The sequence below is a fragment of the Elephantulus edwardii genome, unplaced genomic scaffold (genome assembly GCF_000299155.1).
Source record: "Elephantulus edwardii isolate Elephantulus edwardi_28Jun2011 unplaced genomic scaffold, EleEdw1.0 scaffold00090, whole genome shotgun sequence".
Classification (NCBI taxonomy): Eukaryota; Metazoa; Chordata; class Mammalia; order Macroscelidea; family Macroscelididae; genus Elephantulus; species Elephantulus edwardii.
In genome coordinates, this window is record NW_006399840.1 from 757,632 (window position 1) to 772,158 (window position 14,527).

A 14,527-nucleotide genomic window follows, 5' to 3' on the forward strand; every position below is an offset into this window, starting at 1 on the left:
AGTGGTTGCACCATTTTACACTCCCACCAACAGTGAATCAGGGTTCCAGTTTCTCCACAACCTCACCAGCATTTGTTGCTTGCTGTTCTGTTAAATTTTACTATTCTTACTGGGGTGAGATGATATAGTTGTTTTGATTTGCATCTCAGAGCTAGGGATTTTGAACATTTCTTCATATGTTTGTTGGCCATCTGAATGTCTTCTTTGGTGAAGTGTCTGTTTATATCCTGTGCCCATTTTCCAATTGGATTGTTTATCTTGTGGTATCATTCATTTTATAAGCATGTCTGTTGTTTGGCCAAAAGTTCAGCAAGAGGGATGAGATGAGTTCTAGGCACAAAGACTAAGAGGGCTATAGTCTGAGGGAGTCCACCAATCTCTATCAGACCAGCAAGCCTGGCCACTGTGGTGATTCATGGGTTTTGTTCCACATTTTCTCCCACTCTGTTTAGGACTCCACTGTGATTCCTTTTGAGATTAGCTGTGTAACCTGACACTGTCCAATTCTTCTCCTCTCAGTGGAGGCTGAAGTTGATGTGGATCTTTACTCCTTTGGATAAATTCTTTCTGTGTGTCTGATTTTTTTTTTTAACTCTTCTTTGTTATGACCAGGAAGAAACCAGTAGTTGTCTTCTAGATCACTCCTTCAGACTTTTAAGACCCCATTTACTACTCACCCGGAAGTAGGATGTAGAATGTTTTCATGTACCTTTGATGTCCCTGCAGGTATGGTCCTGAGGCCCTAAAGCCAACAACTTCTTCCCTCAAGTTGCTTGCTTATGATTAAGAAGTGTATATAACTTTGCTTCCTGTTGGCAGTGCATAATACTTGGATATATTTACAACATACACAAACATGTAAAATTATCATCGGACAAGCCTACATATGTCATGAGTCAAATCACACAAATTGAGAATAAAGATTATTGCAGTCCTTTCTTCCCTAATGTCATTTCGTGGCAAGCATAGCTCTTAGCAACTAGGTGCCAAGCTTAAGTCCCCGTGCTCCTGATTCTATGGTACACTTGCCTTGTCTTTATTTTTCTTGTTTAGATGACAGCAGATTTGAGCAGACATTGTTTGAACTTGAAGAGGTTGCCTGTGCCAAGTGAAAGACTTTTTGATGACGGTAGCTATTATGACTGCGTAGAAGTAAAGACTGATGTCTCTGTCCATATCCCAGCAGATCATTGATCATTTTATACTAGGCGAGGCACCAAAAAAGCCATCTTTCTTTGTTTTTGTCTTTTATTTGAGTGAAAGTTTGTGAATCATTGTGTTTTCATTCAGTCATTCATAGGTCTTTTGGGTTATGAATGATTAGATTGATTAGTTCATTACATGATCTAATCACACCTTTGTTGTGTATTGTTAAAGGGTAGCTCTGAGCATGCCATTTCCATTCATCCCCCTGTGCATTCTTCATGTGTTGTTGAACTTGGGCAAAGAAGAGGGCAAGATACATATGAGTGTGTAACACCGTAATGACAGGTGATGGCATTCACCAAAGAGAAATTGCTCTTGTATTCTCCAATTGCTCTTGTATTCTCCAATTTATAACTATCCAAGTTCCTCATGGTGTTTTTTTTGTTTGTTTGGTTTTTGGTTTTTGGTTTGTTTTTTTTTTTAGTGAACTTTTTTATTATTGACTTTTGTTTGTTTGTTTGTTTGTTTTAAATGGAAGATTCCTGGGTGGCCTCCTCATGGTTTTTTGTAAATGTTTTTATTGTGGCAAAAATATACATAAGAAAACATTTGCCAATTCAGTGATTTTTTTAATATGTATTGCTCAGTAAAACTGGCTATATGTAACTATTGTATCTTTTCTGAAATTCCTTTTCCAACAACATGATCAGATAATCCTTAAAGATGATCATTCTGTGTTTAACTTTTTGAGGAACCTCGGTGGCTCCTCTCTTCCACAGCACCTGTATCATTTTGCATTCTCACCTCTGACAGGTAAGGGTTCCAGTTTCTCCATATCTTTGCCAACACCTGTTTTTGGTTATTTTTCATAGCTGAGATGATGAGATTGGTACAGGACAGAGCAGAGTTTAGAGCTGGTGTATATAGGGTCGCTATGAGTCGCAAGTGACTCGACGGCACATAACAACAACACATGAGGTGATATTTTTTTAAATTTTGTTTAATGTGGTTAACAATATCTACAGTCCAGCAGACAGTGTCAACATGTAGAATTCAGTGCTATTCTGAGTTGTCATTTACACATTAACTTATTGTCCCTAAACTTTCTAACTTTTCAAGTTACTGCTATCAGCTGGATCTCACATGGTTGTTTGAAAGAGTACAGTGCTTAAGGCAGATGACTTCCACAGAAGTTTTTCACTTCTCGAAATCAGTGACTCCTCTTGTTTTAAAGCCCAAATATCCATTTTATTCCAGACTGGTCTCTCCTCCACTTACTTGTGTTCAAGTCAGGTTTAGGAGCCCTAGATACCACTTTTATATCAAATAGGACTATTTCCATTATGAATTACATACAAATCAAACTTCTTATTGTTGAGTACTCTTAAATTGGAGCCAATCCCTGCAGCAGGTTTTCAGAGGAAGTAAATTGCATGGGAGGAAATAGCTGATGGTTCTTCCATGCAGCTGCTGGTGGTTTCTGACCATATGCCTTTGCATTGGCAGCACCAATTCCTTACCACCGGAAGGGAGCTCTGGTGGCCTAGTGGCAAGAAGCAGCACTACAATCCTGAAGGCATGTGGTTCAAATCCACAAGATGCTCCACAGAAGAAAAGTAGTCAGTATTCTCCCAAGCAGTTAACTGCCTCTGAAAATCTGCTGAAGAGTCAGCTATGGTTCCGTTCCAACGCCATGGTACACAAGAACAACAAGCCACTAGCACTCCCTACAGATCAAAACTAGTGGTGATAATAAAGGAAATGTTTTACTAAATGACAGGCATCTATGGCTGATAGATGGAGAAGTTCACTAACGACAGTCTCCATCTCCTTCCATCCGTCATCTATACTGTCAGCTTTGTCTTAGGCTGTCTGGTCCTTAAGCACCTTGTCCTTCAGCAGCATTGAAGGCTATGTACTTATTCACATCCCGCAGGCAGGAGAGTTCTGCTTCCCTTCTCCAGAAACAAAAGATGCTTGTGGGAGGGCTATCCTGAGGCCCAGTCCTGGCCTGGGAGAAGGCCTGTGCTCACTGGTCTGGTATAGATGTGAAAAGAAAGGGGTTTATGGAAGAGGTGTAGGAAAGGAGCACCTTCACTTCCCCATCCTCAGGTCAAAACCCTTACACATCTAATCCAAGGTTAGCTCTACCGCCGCTTCTCCCACCTCCAATGTTAGCATTTTCGTTCATGCCGCTTGAACCTCTCATCTGCACTATACGAGCAGTCTCTTAATGTCTTTTTGCCTCCATCCTAGAACCTTTTATAGACTCTGCTGCTTCCCACAGTGCAAGAATAATCTCTTGATAATATAAACCAATTTTGATCCACTCCTTAAAGCTCTTCAGTAGTTTTCTTTTGCAATTAGGAAGAAAAAAAGAATCCGTCTTCCTTCCATGGCCCACAAGACCCTGCACTACCTGGCCAAAGCTGGCTTGACTGCTCATTCTCATGGTACACTGACTCCCCTCTCCCCCAGACACACCACGCAGCAGACACACTACCTACTCTTTCTTTTTTTTTTTAATACTGTATCTTATTTTTTAGATGGGGCATGGTACTAGAGATATTGTAGCTAATGTTAGATGGATCTTGGCTGAAAGCAAGGAGTACCAGAAGAAGGTCTATCTTTGTTTCATTGATTACATAAAAGCTTTTGACTGTGTGGATCATAATAAGCTATGGCTAACTCAGAAGAATGGGAATCCCAGAACACTTGATCGTGCTAATGAGAAACCTATATTTGGATCAGGAAGCAGTCGTCAGAACAAAGCAAGGAAATGCTGCATGGTTCAAAATTGGGATGGGTGTACACCAGGGATATGTCCTATCTCCACACCTTTTCAACCTGTGTGCAGAACAGATTATCCTGGAGGCTGGGCTCTAGGAGAAGTGTGGTATCAGGATTAGTGTAAGATCCATTGGCAATTTGCATTATGCAGATGACACTGAAACTAAGGAGGACCTGAAGCTCTTGTTGTGGAAGGTCAGGGACTGCGGTCTTCAGTATGGTTTGAGGCTCAATATCAAGAAAACAAAGATTGTCACCACTGGGCTGATTTGCAGCATCGTAATGGATGTTGAAGAGATGGAGATTGTACACAGTTTTGGTTTGCTTGGCTCCACAGTCAACGTGCTTGGCACCAGAAGCCAGGAAGTTAAAAGAGACCTCTCTAAAATAATGAAGTCTAACGATGTCAATCTGGAGACTAAGGTGCGCCTGATACAGGCCATGGTCTTTGCAATCACTTGCTATGCATCAGAGAGTTGGACAATGACTAGGTATGATAGAAGGAGAATTGATGTCTTTAAGCTGTGGTGCTGGAGAAGAGTATTGAACATGAATACCTTGGACTGCTAAGAAATAGGCTCATCCCGGACAGGGTGAAGCCGGGCTGCTACTTGGAGACAAGGATTTTGAAGCTTCATCTGACATATTTTGGACATGTTGCAACGAGAGGCCAATCCTTGGAGATGGACGTCATGCTTGGGAGGGTGGAGGGACAGCGCAGGAGAGGAAGACCCTCGATGAGATGGATTGATTCAGTGACTGGGGTAATGGACATAGGTGTGTTGGAGATGGTGGGATAGGCACAGGATAGGGCAGAGTTTAGGACTGTTGTACATAGAGTCGCTATGAGTCGCAGACAACTCGATGGCACATAACAACAACAAATTAATTTTATTGAAAATTTACAGATTTAGGATTTCCATTCATTCATTGTTGCACTTTTCTCCCTACCCCCCAAATTTGCTCTTTGAAAAGTAAAAGAAAAATTCTTTCATTGTTATACAATCCCTCCCCCCAAGTCCATTCCACTATGTGGTCTTCATTCTGGACTCCTATCATAACAATAATACCCAATCACATATACCTTTTAAACAGTTCTCTTCCTTATCTGTTTCAATGCAGTATACATTATTTGTCCCTCCTTTCTCAGCCTTCACTCAACCCCAATGTCAATCTCGTTTTACAACAGTGGTCCTATGCAGTATTTGTCTTTTTGTGACTGAGATATTTCACTCAGCTTAACATCCTCCAGGGGTACCCATTTTGTATAATATTTCATGTGTTCCTTGTTTTTCAATGCAGTGTAGTATTCCATTGTGTGAATATACCACAGCTTCTCTATCCATTCATTTGTTGATGGGCATTTGGGTTGTTTCCAGCTCTTTGCTATTGTGAACAAAGCTGCAATAAACATGGGTTTTCACACTACCTACTTTCAAGCTCTCAAACACACCAAGCTCACTTCTGTCAAACCTGCTGCAGAGTCAGCTATGGATTAGTTGCGACTCAATGGTACTGGACGAGAAGACCTCTGATTCGTATGCTATTTCCTCTGCCTCCTACATTTTCCATGGTGACTCCACATTTGGCTTCTGTCCTTGTCTGTCCCGTGTAAAGGAGCACCAAGAACCCAGGCCAGTCCAGCCCATAGCATGTTACCATTGCTGATTGTCTTCTTAAAACACTTGCACTAATCAAGTATATTTGTATCTGTGTGAACATCCTGTCTGCCTGCTGGGGATATAGTGGCAACAAGGGACTTCTCTGTAATCTCAAAAAATACCGGAGCCAGAGGTTATTTAGAAGTTGCCCAATCCTCTCCTTGAAATAACCAGTACAGAGAACAACTGAAGAGACCAGGTTCCTATCAGCCCAGGGAAGCAGGGGAAAGTTTGTTTGTGTTTTTTTTTTTTTTTTAAATTTATCTATTTTTCATTTCAATGAACATCTACAGAGATTTTGGAATTCCATTCATTCATTGTTGCACCCTTCTCCCTGCCCACCCCACCTTACCCCTCCCCCCGTTTGCTCCTCTCCTTGAAAAGCAAAAGAAAAACCCCTTCATTGGCACACAATTCCCACCCCGCGGCACCCAACCCAATCCCACCCCCACCCCAAATATAATCCACTCTGCAACCCTCATTGCGTACTCCTACGATAAACATAATGCCCTAAAACATAATACTTTTAAACTATTCTCTCCCCCATAGACTTCAATGCCGTAAACATATTTCATCCAGTTTTTCTCAGAGTGTGGACTGCCGGGTCTAGGAGACCAGCTCCGGCCCTGTCACATGTGATCTTGATGCACTTCTCAATCTTTCTACCCGCGTTCACCTCCACGAAATAGAGATAATGGTGAAACCTGACTCGTGCGGTGGTTGTGAGGATGGAACGTGATGATGCTTCTGAGTCTGGGGTGCTGTGTGGGGCACGATGCTGACATCTGTCAAGTGCCTCGCGGTGGATGGAGACAGCCGTCCAAGCGCACGTGAGCCACAAAGAGCCGCTTCTGCCCATCGCCTGCTTGCCAGTCTGCTCTGTTACCATGACAAGCAGGCTCAGAGAAGTCTCCCAGCTCCAATCCCCTAATTAAAGAGGAGAGATGACATCCATGACTGACCATCTAAACATTTCAGATTCCAAGCTCCCCTCTCCTGCCGCCCCCGGTCACTCTTTCTCCATCTCTCCCCCAAATCTATCTAAATAAGAACAGGTTTTACCACCCACCTTGCGGGCAGTCTCTGAGCTAAGGCTGGGGACTAGCTATTTATCCTTTGGCTGCTGAGGGAATTCAACACACACAAATAAAGCTCCTTTTCCAGCTCGAGTGTGTATTTTTCCATCAGCGTGTGGCCCCCTCAGCCCAGGTTGTCTTGTTTAAATTGAGGCAGCCCGAGGGAGGGGATGTGGGGCTGGGATTTCAGAAATTGCTCCCCGGATGGCTGACGTGGGGCAGCTTGGAGTCCTGAGCTGCAAAGGGGCTGCCAGAGCTCTGAGTGAAACCCAGAGAGTCCAGGGCAATCAACCCCAATGTGCTTGCACAGAAACAACTCCATGTTCTCCTTGCTTCTTGGCAAGTCACCCCTGCCCTCTGCCATGGTCCCCAGAGAATGCCCATCCTTCTCTCCAACCTTTAGTTTATAGCGGGGATAACAGGTTATCCAGATGTGGCTCCCATCCCACCCTCAATGCGGGGTTTCTCCCCTTCATGGGCTTTCCCCCTGACCTCACATCCCGCTCAATTGTGTCCTATTCCCCATTATCTTCCTTCTTTGACCAGGACCGTGCATGAAGACCTGGTGCTCCCTGAAGGACTCTCGTCTCAGCGTTCCATCCCAACAGAAGCCCATCAGAGGCCATGTCCTGGAGGGTGAGGAGATGAGCTTTAGTCTAACTTCTCTGTCAGCTCTGCAGTTACATTTGAGGGACAGCCAGAACAAGGCCTGGGTAGGGCAGTGGTGCCCTCAGGGGACCATCCCACTCCTCTTCCTTTGGGGGCTCACCTTTTACTTCTGATGACCACCAGAACCACCAACTTCCCACGGAATCAAATAGCCTTTTTTTTCTTTTAGTGCCAAGGAAACATACTTTGTGACTTAGGTGAAAGTTTAGAAAGGAAATTCCTTTCACATTCAACAACTTACGTCTAGATTGTTTGATGACACTGGTGGAGAGCCCCTCCCTGTGTCAGTTCTTCTTCCTCAGTTCAACCCTGGGTTCCCTGTTCCCATTCACCCATTTTTCCTGCCCTTCCGAGTTTCCCTTTTGTACAAATGCTGCACTTTTGGTCTCCTTTAATTGAATGTCCTGAGATGAACACGCCTCACCAGTGTGGCTGTTCCCTTTCTGTGCCTGCTGTGGTTTGGCTGTGAGGTGGTCTCTGGAGGTAGGGTCCATTTAAGGTTGAGTGTATATAATCTCAAGGGTTCCTCCAACCTCTATCAGACCGGTAGGCCACCTGTCATTTTGCCACGCTTTCTTCTTTCCTCAAGAGTAGTCCCTCTGGGTATCCTTCTTCCTTCCTAGTGTTCCCAAGCCTTACCAGGAAGGCAGGTCAGAGGTCCCAGACGATGCGCTTGGGTTTTGGTTTAAGCATATAATGCTGTTTTATGTGCTGTTGAGTCACCTGCAACTCATAGCAACCCTATGTACAACAGTTCTGAAGCCTGCCCTGTCCTGAACCAGTCTCACTGTCTCCAACACACCTACCTCCACTGCCCCAATTACTGAATCAATCCATTTCATCTGGAGTCTTCCTCTCCTGCGCTGTCTCTCCACCCTTCTGAGCATGATGTCCTTCTCCAAGGACCAGTTTCTCCTGGCCACGTGCCTGAAGTATGTGAGACAGAGCTTCAAAATAGTAGTAATAATAATAATAGTAATAACATTTGACATTTCTCAGATCACTATGAGTCACAGTCTACTTGATAACAATATTGTTATGTTTCAGACAACAAACAAAGCTTTTGACATGAAAAATATACTTTAATCTCAATAATCCTCAGAGTTTAGATACTATTACTTACCTGCTTTACAGCTGATGAAACTGAGACCCAGAACAGGTAAATAAAACCTCAAAAGACAGCTGGCTTTTAACGGTAGATTGGAATTTAAATGCAAGCCTGTCTGACTTCAGAGCCAGATTCAACATCTGTGTGGCTTCTGTCCCAGCATTTACACTTCTGTTGTCCCAGAAGTAGCTGTGGGATAGTGGATGAGTTCCTCCCCTTCTGTGGGCCTCAGTTTCCTCCTCTATAAATTGAAGAGGTGTTGTAATACACTCTGAGGCATCTCTCAGCACTAACACCTAGAATTTCTGCAATTCTGAAACTATATGTGAAGTCCAAGAACAGAGGGTAGAGTGGACAGACCTTAGATTCAGTTATGACATAAATGAATTAACGTCTCACCTACCCTCTCATCCTCTCAGTTCCTCAAGCATTCGCTTGCCCTGAAATTCACTGACAACGGACCATCATCTCATCCAGCTGCCTGTCCTGATAATTATTCTTGCCATCCTAATCCCCATTCAATAACTGCTCTTCACCCACACTTACCATGTTAGTCCACATTGTTAGATAACTGGCTAGTGTGTTTAATCATTCAAATGTGCCTTCAGATGGTTCTAAGCACAAGGCCTCAAATAATTTCATCAAGACTAATTTCTTTCTAACTGGCAGCAACTCTAAACCTGACCATCCAGTATCTTCAGGGGACAACCCTGCTTTCCAGGGATGAGTTTCTAACCTGTTGCCCTGACGCTGATCCTGATTCACTATGTCCTTCATATCTGTAAAGTACAATTGCTCCACAGGGTTTCCTTAGCTCTGGTGGCCGAGTGGTAAGAAGCTGCACTGCAATCCTAAAGGCTCACAGTTTGAATCCACCAGCTGCTCTGTGGGCGAAGGCTGGGCAATCTCCTCCCGTGAATTTACTGCCTTTGAAAACCCACTGGAGAGCCCAACTATGGGTAGGTTCGGACTTGATAACACGCAACAACGATGATTATGGAAGCAGATCTGTAGCCAATTCTTCTCTGGTCCTGCTGAGTAGACTTGAACCACCAAGTTTTAGGCTAGTTGTTGTTGTTATTGTTGTTTTGTACCACTGAAACAGAACCAACTCATAGCTGAGCCTCCATCCAGCAGGTTTGTGAGGCAGCTAACTGCACGGGAAGAGATGGGCCATCTTTCTCCTGAAGAGCAGCTGGCAGATCTGAACCATGTACATTTGGGTTGGTGGCACCATTTCTTACCATTAGGCCACCAAAGCCAAATATCAATCATTTGCATCACTTAGGGACCTGGGATAGGAACACATTCTTGAACTGTGGTAGAAGAAGAACAGAGTATGTTGATAGGGCTAGGGTCACATCTCCACTTCAAACCTGAAGTGGAGTTAACGCTCCCTGAACCATATATACTTAGAGAGGAGTGGGGACATTTACCTGATGGAAAGTCAACTATGTCACCAGAAGGGACATGGACAGTAGGCAGGCTAATGCCCCGGAAGCCCTCCCCCAAGGGCCACATTTAACTTAGAAGTTTAAGTAACTATAATAAAAATATGTATAAGGACAAAACTTGACAGAAAAGGAAAACACAAACATTTTCCCCTAATAGAGAGCAATAGAAATGTGATTGCACCCTGTCAAAGGGGGGAAATGTGTGGGACCCAGAGAAAGCAGGCACTCTCGTGGGATTCTAGCTCGCCCAGGGTTCACGGCGTAATGGTGAGATTTCAACCACTGCAATGGCCCAGGGAGGAGACGTTACACACAGCAAGGACAGAGAACCTGGTGGGCCTTTGTTGTTGTTGTTGTTGTTGTGTCCTGAGTTGGAACTGACCCGTAGCTGACCCTCCAGTGGGTTTTCAAAGGCTGTCAATCACAAAGGAAGGGATCGCCTATCTTTTCTCACGGAGCAGCTGATGAATTTGAATCTTGTACCTTCTGTTTGGGAAGGTCGGTGGCCTAGTGGTAAGAAGCTGAGCTGAAATCCTGAAGGCACCAGTTCAAATCACCCAGTTGCCATGGAAGAAGATTGGGTAATCTCCCACACAATTAGCTGCCTCTGAAAACCTGCCGGAGGATCAGCTATGAATAGGTTCCAACTCTATGGAACACAACAACCACAGCAGCACAGCTCCTTACCATGAGGCCACCAGAGCTCCCTTCTTGGATCTTCACATTTAAACAACAAAAACAAACAAACTACCCTCTTCATTATCGTCCAGTGGGAATCATTTTGTAGTTGACCCAGCGTGTTTTGGGGAGGATATAAATCCCATGGGAGGAAACGGCCTGTCTTTCTCCTTGGAGTCACTGGTGGATTTGAACCACCAGAGAGGGGCAGCTTTTGTATTATCAGTGCAACTCCCTAAGGACTATACCAGAGCTACTTTATCACGTATAAATATCTGCCTGTTCTACCTTCTTCTAAAGAGAAAGGCATGCCCCAGATGTGGCAGGAGGCTGGGGAAAGGAGAGTCAGGGCGGCCATTCTCAGGGGTGTAAATGCTTAGGTCAGAGGTGAATCAGATGTGAAGGTCGTCTTTGCTCTGTGTTATTTGCACCTCCCAGTCAGACACCTTTGTTGTTAGGTGATGCTGAGTTGGCTACAGCTCATAGCGACCCTATGAGCCACAGATCCAAACCTTGCCCTATCCCACCCCGTCCTCATCTTTTGAGGTTGGAAAAACTATCTTCAAGGATGTACTCAAGCATGCTAATTGATTCATTCTTTTCCTCCAAACAAAAAAAACTGAGCGCCTTCTCTATGCCTTGTTGTGTTGGCTGTCCTCACGTCACCCCAAGCAAAGCGGGCTCCCATCATAACAGAACACACCACTGCTCAGTCTCATGGCAAGCCATTGCTGATTGTGGATTGTACTGTCATCCACAGTGCTTTCACTGGCTGGTTTTCAGAAATTGGATCACCAGGCCTTTCTCTGTAGCTCATCTAGAAGCCCCTCTGAAATCTTTCAGCATCAGAACAATGCATAAAGCCTCCGCTGACAGATGGGAAATGACTGAGCATAAAGTGCACTGTTCAGGAATTGAACCTAGATATCCTACATGAAAAGTGAGAATTCTACCACTGAGCCACCACTGAAGGACTGAGGGCACAACAGTGAGCAAGACCAATATGGGCCCTGCTCTTGTGGAACTTTCCTGCTCGGTCTGAGAAGTAGCTCTGCTCACGGCCCACTCTAGTCCATACAATATAATTCCACAGAAACACACTCATTCACAACTACTACTATTTAATGGACCAGGGCAAGCTTCTGGGCTGAGAGTGGTAAACCTTTAGTCAACTACTGACTGACAGATGACTTGGCTGGTTGGGGAAAAAGCAGCCTCACTAGTTCCATACACGTTCTAGCTATCATCCTGGGAAATATCTAAAGCAAACAAGGGAAGTAGCTCAGGAACTGAGGTTGAAATGATGCACAGAGAGGTTCTGAGGTAAACCCAAGACAAATATAAGCAAAAGTTGTGAATAAACATAGGCTGTGAGTCAGAAGAAGTTGTGATGTAAAGAAAAGATTTGGTTACTTTGAATTACTCTTTTGGCCCAGCAGTTCCAATTAAGGACATTTATCTTACAGATAGACATGTGCTAAATGGCATATAGACAAGTTACTTGTTGCAGTGTTTTTGTAAGAGCAAATGATTAAGCAACCTAGAGGAGTTATGGTTCATCTCTATAACGACGTATAGACAGTTACTTATTTTTTTTCAAAAAGGGTACTCTCATCAAGCTCTGGTGGCCTAGTGGCAAAAAGCTGCACTGCAATCCCAGAGATATATGGTTCAAATTCACCAGATGCTCTTCTGAAAAAGGAGGAGCACTCTCCTCCTGTACCAGTCAGATCTGATTTGAGGGTACACACACACACACACACCCCAAAAAAGAGTACTCTCATTACAGATATTAACTGCCTTTGGAGGAAAAGGTAAAAATAAGAATATATTTACTTGTGAGTGCATAAAAACCATTCCCCTGTCATTATTCTGATTCCTATTATAGTGACCCCCCATCAAGTTCCACGACTGTGCATTTTTACAGTGAGAGATTGCCTACCATCTCTCACAGAACAGCTTATCAAATCACATTCAGTTAGTAGTTCAACTTGTAATGTACTATACCACAAGGGCTCCTACACTCATAAAGAAATGCTGCAAATAGGCTTTCTGCTCCTTGTTGATCGACAGATTGCCCTCTCTTCTTGTGCAGCCTCAGTTGTGTCCCTGAGACATGATGGTAAATGTTGGAGTAAATGGAATTGGCCGCATTGGGCGCCTGGTCACTAGGGTTGCTTTTAACGCTGGCAAAGTGGATGTCCTTGTCATTAATGACCCCTTTGTTGACTCAACTACATGGTCTATATGTTCCAGTATGGTTCCACCCATGGCAAGTTCAAAGGAATAATTAAGGCTGAGAATGGGAAGCTGCTCATCAATGAAAAAGCTATCACTATCTTCCAGGAGTGAGATCCTGACAATATCAAATGGGGTGGTGCTGGGGCTGAGTATGTTGTCGAGTCTTCACAACGGTGGAGGAGGCTGGGGCTCACTTGAAGGGTGGTGCCAAATGGGCAATCATCTCTGTTCCTTTTGCTGATACCCCCACGTTGATGATGAGCATAATCCATGAGAAGTATGACAACTCTCTCAAGAGTGTCAGCAATGCCTCCTGCACCACCAACTGCTTGCTCCCCCTTGGCCAAGGTCATCCATGATAACTTTGGCATCACAGAGGGACTCATGACCATAGTCCATGCCATCACTGCCACCCAGAAGACTGTGGATGCCCCTCTGAAAAGCTGCGGTGTGATGGCCGTGGAACTGCCCAGAACATCATCCCTGCATCTACTGGCTCTGCCAAGGCCATGGGCAAGGTCATCCCTGAGCTGAATGGGAAACTTACTGGCATGGCTTTCTGTGTCCTCAATCCCATCAGTTCTAAATCTGACCTGCGATCTGGAGAAAGCTGACAAATATGATGACATCAAGGAAGCAGGAAAGCAGGCATCCTCAGGACCATCCTGGGATACACTGAAGACCAGGTCGTCTCCTGTAACTTTAATAGTGACACTCACTCTTCCACATTTGATGCTGGGTCTGGAATTGTCCTGAACAACCACTTTGTTAAACTCATTTCCTGGTATGACAGTGAATTTGACTACAGCAACCAGGTGGCCGACCTGCTGGTTCACATGGCCTTCAAAAGAACAAGAGCCCCTTGGAACATCAGCCCCAGCAATAGCACTAGAAGAGAGAGAGAGAGAGACCCTCTCACATCCTTGACACAGTTTCTATACAGTCCCCCTGAGAAAGGGTAGGGGCTTGGAGAACCCATCTTGTCATGTTTGTCATGTGTTGTTGTTGTTATGTGCCATCAAGTCACTTTCAAGTCATAGTGACGCTATGTACAAAAGCCCTAAACTCTGTTCTGTCCTGTGTCAATCTCATTGTCTCCGACACACTCATCCCAATTACCCCAGTCACCAAATCAATCCATCTCCTAGAGGGCCTTCCCCTCCTGCGCCTGCCCTCCACCCTCCCAAGCATTATGTCCTTCTCCAAGGACCGTATCTCCTTACAACATGACCAAAGTATATAAGACGAAGCCTCAGAATCCTTGCCTCCAAGGAGAAGCCCGGTTTAACCCTCTCCCAGATGAATCTGTTTGTTTTCTTAGCAGTCCATGGTACCCTCAATGCTCTTCTCCAACACCACAGTTCAAAGGCATCAATTCTCCTTCTATCCTCCCTAGTCATTGCCCAACTCTCTGACACATAACATGTGATTGCGAAGACCATGGCCTGTATCAGATGCACTTTAGTCTCCAGAGAGACACCATTGCTCTTCAGTACTTTAGAGAGGTCCTTAACAGAAGACTTTCCCATCACAATATGTCTTTTAATTTCCTGGCTGCTGGTACCAAGAGTGTTGATAGTGGAGCCAAGCAAAGTAAAGCTATAAACAATCTCAATCTCTTCACCATCCATCCTGATGCTGCCAATTGGTCCAGTGGTGAGAATCTTTGTCTTCTTGACACTGAGCCTCAATCCATATTGAAGG

General features: G+C 44.4%; 1 pseudogene; it reads left to right on the forward strand.

Moving 5' to 3' along the window:
- The first annotated feature begins 12,701 nt into the window (after window positions 1-12,701).
- Window positions 12,702-14,527, forward strand: part of LOC102867577 — a 7,762-nt pseudogene continuing 5,936 nt past the window's right edge.